The sequence below is a fragment of the Gymnoscopelus microlampas genome (genome assembly GCF_963454915.1).
Source record: "Gymnoscopelus microlampas genome assembly, chromosome: 13".
In the NCBI taxonomy this organism is placed as follows: domain Eukaryota; kingdom Metazoa; phylum Chordata; class Actinopteri; order Myctophiformes; family Myctophidae; genus Gymnoscopelus; species Gymnoscopelus microlampas.
Genome location: NC_139950.1, coordinates 34,565,666 through 34,574,031, shown reverse-complemented (window position 1 = coordinate 34,574,031; position 8,366 = coordinate 34,565,666).

Here is an 8,366-nt window from a genome sequence, read left to right as displayed (position 1 = left end):
CTAGGAATGTTCTTGAAATGTTTACGTTTTTCCATGGTAAAACCGTGGGGCGGCTGTTACGAACATTCAGGGCATACTTAGGAAACATTCAGGGCATAGTTGCCAGCAATAGCCTATATATGGAGATCCCCATAGATGGAGATAATAGACCTGCAAAGTCGTCATAGAGACCCAAACGTGCCATATGTACGGAGTCTGACATCAGCGAACCCTTCCCCGAAACTCCATGTATAGACATAGCCATCACGTCCAGGGCTGAAGTCTTGATCCCATATTTGGCCATAACTAACATCGGCAGCTCCATATATGGAGACGTCTGACATCATCATAGTGATGTCAGGACCGCAAGCCAGCATTATAAGAAGAGGCTCGAAACCTCTCAGATAGACAGGTTCCAGAGCGATTCCGAGAGACATCTTAACTCTCTCCCGAGTACCAGGAGATTGGCTGGCCTTACAACCCAGTTAATCACAGATTGCATATTCAGGACGACTAGCTGGCCTTACAACCCAGCTAGGCCTTCAGAGTGGCTCTTGAGTCCGGTTCTAAAGAACCAGTCGATTATCATTGTTATAGTCTTCATAGTGAAAACACCGGAAGTAATCACCTTTATCATCTTGATTATGGAGTGTATAGCACAGATGTAACCACTGGATGGGAGGGAAAGTCGCCAACAAAACAGAGGCCGCAAAAAGACCTTTGTCTGATTACAATTTACAATTAGGCATTTAGCAGACTCTCTTATCCAGAGTGACTTACAATAAGCAAGGCAATCAATGCAGAGAGTGCCTCAAGAAACTAAGACTCCAGGTAAAACAAGAACCTAGCATCAGTCTAAACAATATACTATCGAAATAACAATCTGTACATTGAAACTATGGGATACCAGGTAAACAATGAACCTAGCATGTAGTATCTGTTTTAATAATATGCTTCTGTATCTAAATTACATTCTTAACATTGTGGTCAATAAAACAAACCTGAGTAACAAAAAACATGAGAAGGAGTGACCATGATATGTAAGTAAGTAAGTAAGTAAGTACATTTTATTTATAAAGCACCTTTCCAATGTTGCAAAGTGCTGTACAATGGAACACAATATAAGCAAGATTAAACATGTTACAACAGGGTATAATATCAAAATAGAGTAAACACAACGAGGATTTAAAAAAAACATTGACCGGTACAAGTGAGTCAGGTACAAAACTTCATGAGACAAAATGCATACGAAACAAATGTGTTTTTTAGCATGCTCTTAAAACCGTCGACTCACTCAGCATTTTTTAAAGCCAAAGGTAGGGCGTTCCACAGTGTAGGAGCAACCATTGCAAAGGCCCGGTCACCCTTTGTTTTGAGCTCGGTCGCGGCATCTCCAGAGGGCCTTTGTCAGAGGACCTGAGGGATCTCACATTGTTCTTAGGGGGCAGTAGGTCAATGATATAAAGTGGGGCCAGCCCATGTAGTGCTTTATAGGTAGTTAAAAGGATTTTAAAATCTATTCTGGACTTAATTGGTAGCCAGTGAAGTCTGCATGGTAGCCATATCTTGGTCTATGGCTAGCATCCATCGAGGCAGAAGGTGCAGGAAGGGTTACAGGAAGAGAAGTGCAGGGGATGAGGTGGAGTCTGAAGAGGTGAGTCTTCAGAATCAGATTGGTGCAGAAAATTGAGAGTGAGTCTGTAGTTCTGACTGAAATGGGGAGTTTTGAGAGCCAGGAGGGAGCTTGTGTGGAGCATAGTACCGGGTGTTTAGGGAAGGTTCAGACAGCTTTCTCTGTGTTAGCTGATTTGAGTGAGTGGGAGGGGTTGTAGGGTTGGATCAGGCTCTTAAGGTATGGGAGCGTCATGCCTTTGGTTGCCTTGTAGGACAACGTCAATGTTTTGACTCGGTGCAAACAGCAACCAGGGTCCAATGGAGGGAGCGAAAAAGGGGGGAGACATATGAACATGAATGAGGTACCTCAGACCTCAAACAGTACAAACATTTCCACAGAATGTACCAGCAAGCAGATAGGATTGAATTAAAATTAAGTCTTTTTTTTAACCAGATTTAACTCAAGTAAAGAAATTGACTGGAGTAATATGTGAATAAGTGTATCTATTATTTCACTCAAGTAATTGGGCTGTGTAATTTGTTCACCACTGTACTGTATACAACACGGCACAGAACGCACAACACGACACAAAATACAATTCAACCTTTTTTGGTCCTGGGGACCAAAAAGGTTGCTAGAAGAATATTAATGTATAGCTCAATGATTTTCACCAAGCAATACATTAGGCTCTTGTTGGGTGACTAACTCCTGACCATGGTTTGGATTTACAAGGCTTTCTAGAGTTTGTGACTATTGTACTAGGACTTGTTTCGGTAGGCCTAGATTTTTCCATTCTCCGGAGAAGAGTGGCTGAACCCAATGCTTTGACAAAAGATCAATGGTCTGATTAACCTATTGATCAATGATTAATGATCAATTTCATTGAGAGATGTTTAATATTGTTGCTCCCATATTACTCTCCTCCTGCAGGTTACTGAAGTCACACAAGTAGTGACTAAAATAGTAACAAGTACAGGTCTGGATCTGGCACGTTACGTCCAACACTGTTCCATTACCACTGATTACCATGGTAGCAATAATTACATGAATAGATTAGATAAATTATGACTGCATAATGAGATCCTTAACATCCTCATTATTACTCTTTGATTCTGTAGAGCTCCTTAGAGAAGGAGGAAGACTTGTTATTGCACAACCCAATTCAAAGAACCCTTTGAAGAAACGTGTCATATTATACAAGTGTAAAACGTATAAAATGTTCTGTGCTATGATGGACGCATGCCACATAGTCCCTTGGATGGTCCGTTTCCTCCTCTGCTTCAATACTGTCCATTTACACATTTTGTTTTAAAATACAAAATGACTGTCCGTTTTCGTCAGGGTTGGTACAGTATGGCCGACTCCAGAGGATTAAGACTCAAGAAGACAATAACTTTTGCTCTTAGATCCTACAAGAACATGAGAGCCAAAGAGACCTCAAGAAGGTCCAACAGGAACATCTTTTTGAGATCTCAAATGGAACCGACTGGTGAATTTAGCCTGAAACTTGAAATTATATATATAAAAAACCTAATAATTCCAAATAAATTGAATGAATGAGGAAGGTAGTTAAATCCTAAACCTTGATTAGATCAGTCGTTCATTGTGTTATTCCCCCTTTGTGGTTGTCTTCCTTCTCTCTGTGGTGCAAATCTAACTTTGCTTAATCAGGTCACATGGACATTGTTTACACTTCATGTAAACAATAGCGTTAGATCTCTGACTCTGATTCTCTGATTGAAGGAATTGCAGAATATATAAAATGATAGAGAGACACCAGAGATGTGTCAGTGAGCTGGTCCTTGTTGATGAAACTTCATTGCCTGTCTTTATACTTCCTCTCAAACATCAAACTCTGTCTCTCCAGACCTACATCAACATTGAAGCAGGTAAGACACTGAGACCTCTTGTTTTTTAGTGACATGTAGATGGGAAAGTGTGACCTAACAGCTATTTTCAAAAATAATCTTGAAAGCCAGTCCAAATGCTTATTTGGACTGGCTTTCAAGATTATTTTTGAAAATAGCTACACTTCAGAAACAAGCCCAAACAAAAGCAACCAGCAACTACTAATAGTGACACTATTTACAAGCGACATTACAGGAAAACAAGGCCAAAGTCTCTTATAATAAGCAGGCCTGGCAACACTGGCAGCCCAGTGCACATCCGGCGACAGTTTGTGCTGAACGAAATGTCAACTTTTGCCAACAGATTACCAGTCTGTTGCAGTCTGTTGTAGTCTGAAGTAGTCTGTGGAGAGTCACCTTTATTAGAGAGCCTGTTTTCCAGCTTCTACATTTAAGGTTGAACAACATTCAAAAAAGCATATCTTCTTCAAATATTTTCAGATTTCAATGTAGGACATCATTTGAAAGCTTGCATTCTGTAATTTAACAACCTGTAAAAATCTATAAAATGAACAGGGTATACATGCGAAACACAAGCGCTGGACATAATTTGTACGATCGATCAATCGATATGGAATCATTTAAGAAAAGTATCATTCAAGAACAACATTTGATACTCCCACTTTTATTCTCAGCTTGCAGAAATGGAGCCTGCCAGCAGGGTCGAGTCTGAAGAGCAGATCCTGTGTTCTATCTGTCAGGATGTATTCACTGATCCAATCACCACTCCATGTGGACACAACTACTGCAAAACCTGTATCAAGACTGACCGCGTGTGTGTTTGTGAATTCTGTACTGAGTCAGACGGAAAAGAAGGAAAGAAGATTGAGCTGGGAAAGACAGAGGCTGAAGTTCAGCAGATGATCCAGGAGAGACAAGTGAAGATTCAGGAGGTCCAACTCTCGGTAGAAATGAGCAAGGAAGATGCAGACAGAGAGAGAGCAGACAGTGTGCATGTCTTCACTGCTCTGATCAGCTGTATTGAGTGTATTGAGCCTCGGCTCATTGATGTGATAGAAGAGAAGCAGAAAACAACAGAGAAACAGGCTGACGCCTTCATTAAAGAGCTGCAACACGAAATCACTGAGCTGAAGCAGCTCTCACACACTGAAGACCACCTCCACCCCCTCCAGAACTTCACATCCATCAACACCCCTCCACCCTACCAGGACTGGACAAAGGTCAATGTCCAGCAGTCTTCACATGTGGGGACCGTGAGGACATCCGTGGCTCAGCTGGAGAAGACACTCCAAGAGATGGAGAAGCTGAGGGAGAAGCTGTGGGATGAGCTGAGCAGTCTGAGGATGGAAAACAAGTGAGTTATGGAAACGTGAGGAGTAGGGAGTGGCCAGAGAGTCTGTCAACAGGAAGAAAGTCATCACACGAAAGATTACTGGACTCTAAGGTTGGAGAATGTAAATTAGTGCCATGTTCTTGCCAACCCCGATGTCCTCCCCCCTGTAAGAGAGAAGCTCCAGAAAGTTGGAGTATTTGTGGATTATGAGGAGGGTCTGGTCTCCTTTTATGATGTGGAGACCAGAGTTCATCTCTACTCTTTCATTAGATGCACCTTCACTGACAAACTCTATCCATTATTCAATCCTTCAAGAATGGCTTGAACTCTGCTCCTCTGATCATCTCTCCTGTCAATCACACAGATTAGACTAATTTAATCCTCGGTTTTCATTTAACCCATTAAAACCGGGAAAGAATCTGTGTCATTTTAGATTTTAGCGTTGGTTATTCAAAAATAGCAGATCTACAAGCTCACAGCGTGTCACTTCGTGCCGCGCTGCAAGCTTCTACAGCCGCTATTTTTGAATATTTTAGAAAAATCTTGAAAGTGTTGATCTTCAATAATTTAGATTTCTTTTTAACACAAATCTTTTCTTCTTTTTCTAATTTCATTTATATTTTGTATTGTGGTATTTCTTTTATCTGTTCAAATGCTGTTTTTATTATTCACTGAAAAATACCTGTGTAGGGAAAAAAACTGCAATAAACAGATGTTTAAAAATAAATCTTTTCTTCTGGGAAGGGTCCCTGGCACAAAACATTTTCAGCTGGGGATCCGCTGCCAAATATATATCAATTTGGGGGCCCATGGCACAAACAGTTGGAGAACTACTGATTTAGAAGGCATTTGTAGAATCGGCCTCAGATCTTAATGGATTAAGTGTGTATATAAAAGGGTTAATTTAACTGGCATTTCAAATAAAGACATTTAACAGTTGTTCCTAACAGATGTATTCTAATGAAACATCAGAGGGCCTCAATGGAAATAAGCCCTGGGCTTTATTGTGTTTTTATCCTCTTGTGATGCTATTGACTGTATCATACTGTCAATAGCATCATCGAGGATAAAAAGAGCACAATAGCAGTTCCTGACATGCTATGTCAGAGGTGCTATTGTGCTCTTTTTATATAATGTCACCAAAATCAATCAATCAAACACAAGAAATTAATTTTGACTTGTGTGAAGTACAACCTGAGGCCAATATGGTAAATGAATTCTCCTTTGAAGCAAGTATTTAGATGAACCACTTACACCCTACTTTATACTTCAGCATATCTGCAAGCACACAGCACATCACATTGCAACAGCTTCTAGATTTGCTATTTTTGGAAACGGACATTTTGAAAGAATTTGAACATTTTTGAAAAAGGTTGGACATTTTTGCATATGACATGTCCAAAACAGAAGTTTAAGTCAATTAAATTCAAATGTATTTTCCCTTCTGTGAGATTGTTGAAATCGAGTCTGCATTTTTTTCTTAGTACAATAACTTGATTGAATATTTAATTTTAATTTTATGTCATTCAAGTTTAAAGCAAACTCAACATTTCATTAATCAATGTGCAGGAATAATGTCTAACAGGAATAACAACATGGTCAGAGACACCTGGTCGCAGATAGAAAAGAACACGAGTGATCGAGAACTCTGGAGGTCCCTTGTTGACGGCCTATACCAGGGGTGGGCAGCATTTATTTCCAGAGGGCCATACTGACTTCGATAAAATGAGTGAAGGGCCACACATTGTACAATTGAATTGAAACTTGAAACACATAGAGCTGAATGATGTTAAAACTGCGTGAATTTGGTAGACATGCCAGACTACATTAGAATAAGGTCCTTGCTTTCACAACAACAATGTTCATCAACAAAATGTTGATCTTTCTTTTTCTTTTTGTATCACTCTGGTGAAATGTTATGACATGTGGCGTAAACTTCCTCACTGGTAAATAGGTGTTCAATATTCAGTCATCAAACTTGTTCGGGGTTAAAAACAGTGGTGGATGAAGTACTCGACCCCAGTACTTGAGTAAAAGTACAGATACTCCTGGTCAAATTTACTCCACTACAAGTAAAAGTAGCTCAGTCAAAATGTTACTCAAGTAAGAGTAAAGTGAAGAGAAAAGTACATGCTTTTAAAAATACTTAAATGTAAAAGTACATGCTTTTAAAAATACTAAGTAGAAAAGTAGAAGTACATTTCTATTTTTTTATATCAATGAACTGCTGTAATGTTTTGACAATGAATGTATAGGACCTTAACTCTGAAACCACCTGCACTGCATGCACTGATGTGCTTGTAGAACCACTATGTTATACAAAGCCTGCAGAAACACCTATAAAAACATAGAAACAAGCTTTTTGGAGGTGTGCTCTATATCATTGGTTCTCAAAGTGGGGTCCGGGAACCCCCAGGGGTCCTTGAGGGAGTTCCAGGGGGTCCCCAGCTAAATGATGGATAGTTAGGAACCAAATGGACTCTTATGGGTCTGTAACTCTGAGAGTGTACAAATGGACACTCTCAGAGTTAAATTAACATTTAACTCTTTATATTTTACAATATAAATTGGGGTCCCAGAGATATAAATGCCATTAAATGGGGGTCCGTAGCCCTAATGCATGTCAAACTGGGGCGCGCTCTGAGCTTGTAGATTTGCAATTTTCACATTGTTTTGCATTTTAAAGGCAAAACAACCTGAAATTGTATTCCCCCTAAAAAGGATTATTTTTCAATAAATCTATTTTAATCTATTTTACAGAAGTAAGATACACAAGGGAGGGGATAACAGAAACATCGTATATAAGGTTCTTGAGTAGCATTCACCTGCGAAACAGGGAACCGTTGCTGTCATTATGTACCGTGCAGGATCCTATATGGTACATTGTGAAACCCTGGGGGTTGGTTTAACTCTGAGGAGTGTACTGTATGGGTCACTTTTGACACTCTCAGAGATAAATGAACACTCAGGGTTTTCCTGTGTATGGTTCCCTCCTCTGGTGACTATGAGTATGCTTTCCCTCTGCTTCGTTCCTCCGTGGGGACTCAGGCGAGGTCCCAGGGGTCGTGTCAGATGCCCTGCTTGTTCCCTTCCTGCCCCGTCCACTGACGAGTGTCACCTGGCCAGATAGATAGAGGTCTAATAGAGAGGTCCGCTCTGTTAAGTGATTGAGCTGTAAATACAGATTGACCTGAACTAAGACTCTCATCATCTCTGAACTCATTCAACACTCCTTGTCCTCTCCCTTGACATCTGGCTCTAGAGGCATTGTAATCACTCAACTAAGAGCACACAGAGAGAGAGAGAGAGAGAGAGAGAGAGAGAGAGAGAGAGAGAGTGTGTGTGTGTGTGGGGGGGCACTCTCTCTGACCATGACAACACTGTGTGGACTTGCATGCCAATGTATGTGTGCATAAATGTGTACGTGAGAGAGAGAGAGAGAGAGAGAGAGAGAGAGAGAGAGAGAGAGAGAGAGAGAGAGAGAGAGAGAGAGAGAGAGAGAGAGAGAGCAGCAGAGCGTCAAACAGCAGCACCAAGATCATCTCTCCATCAGCCACAGAGAGCTGCCATT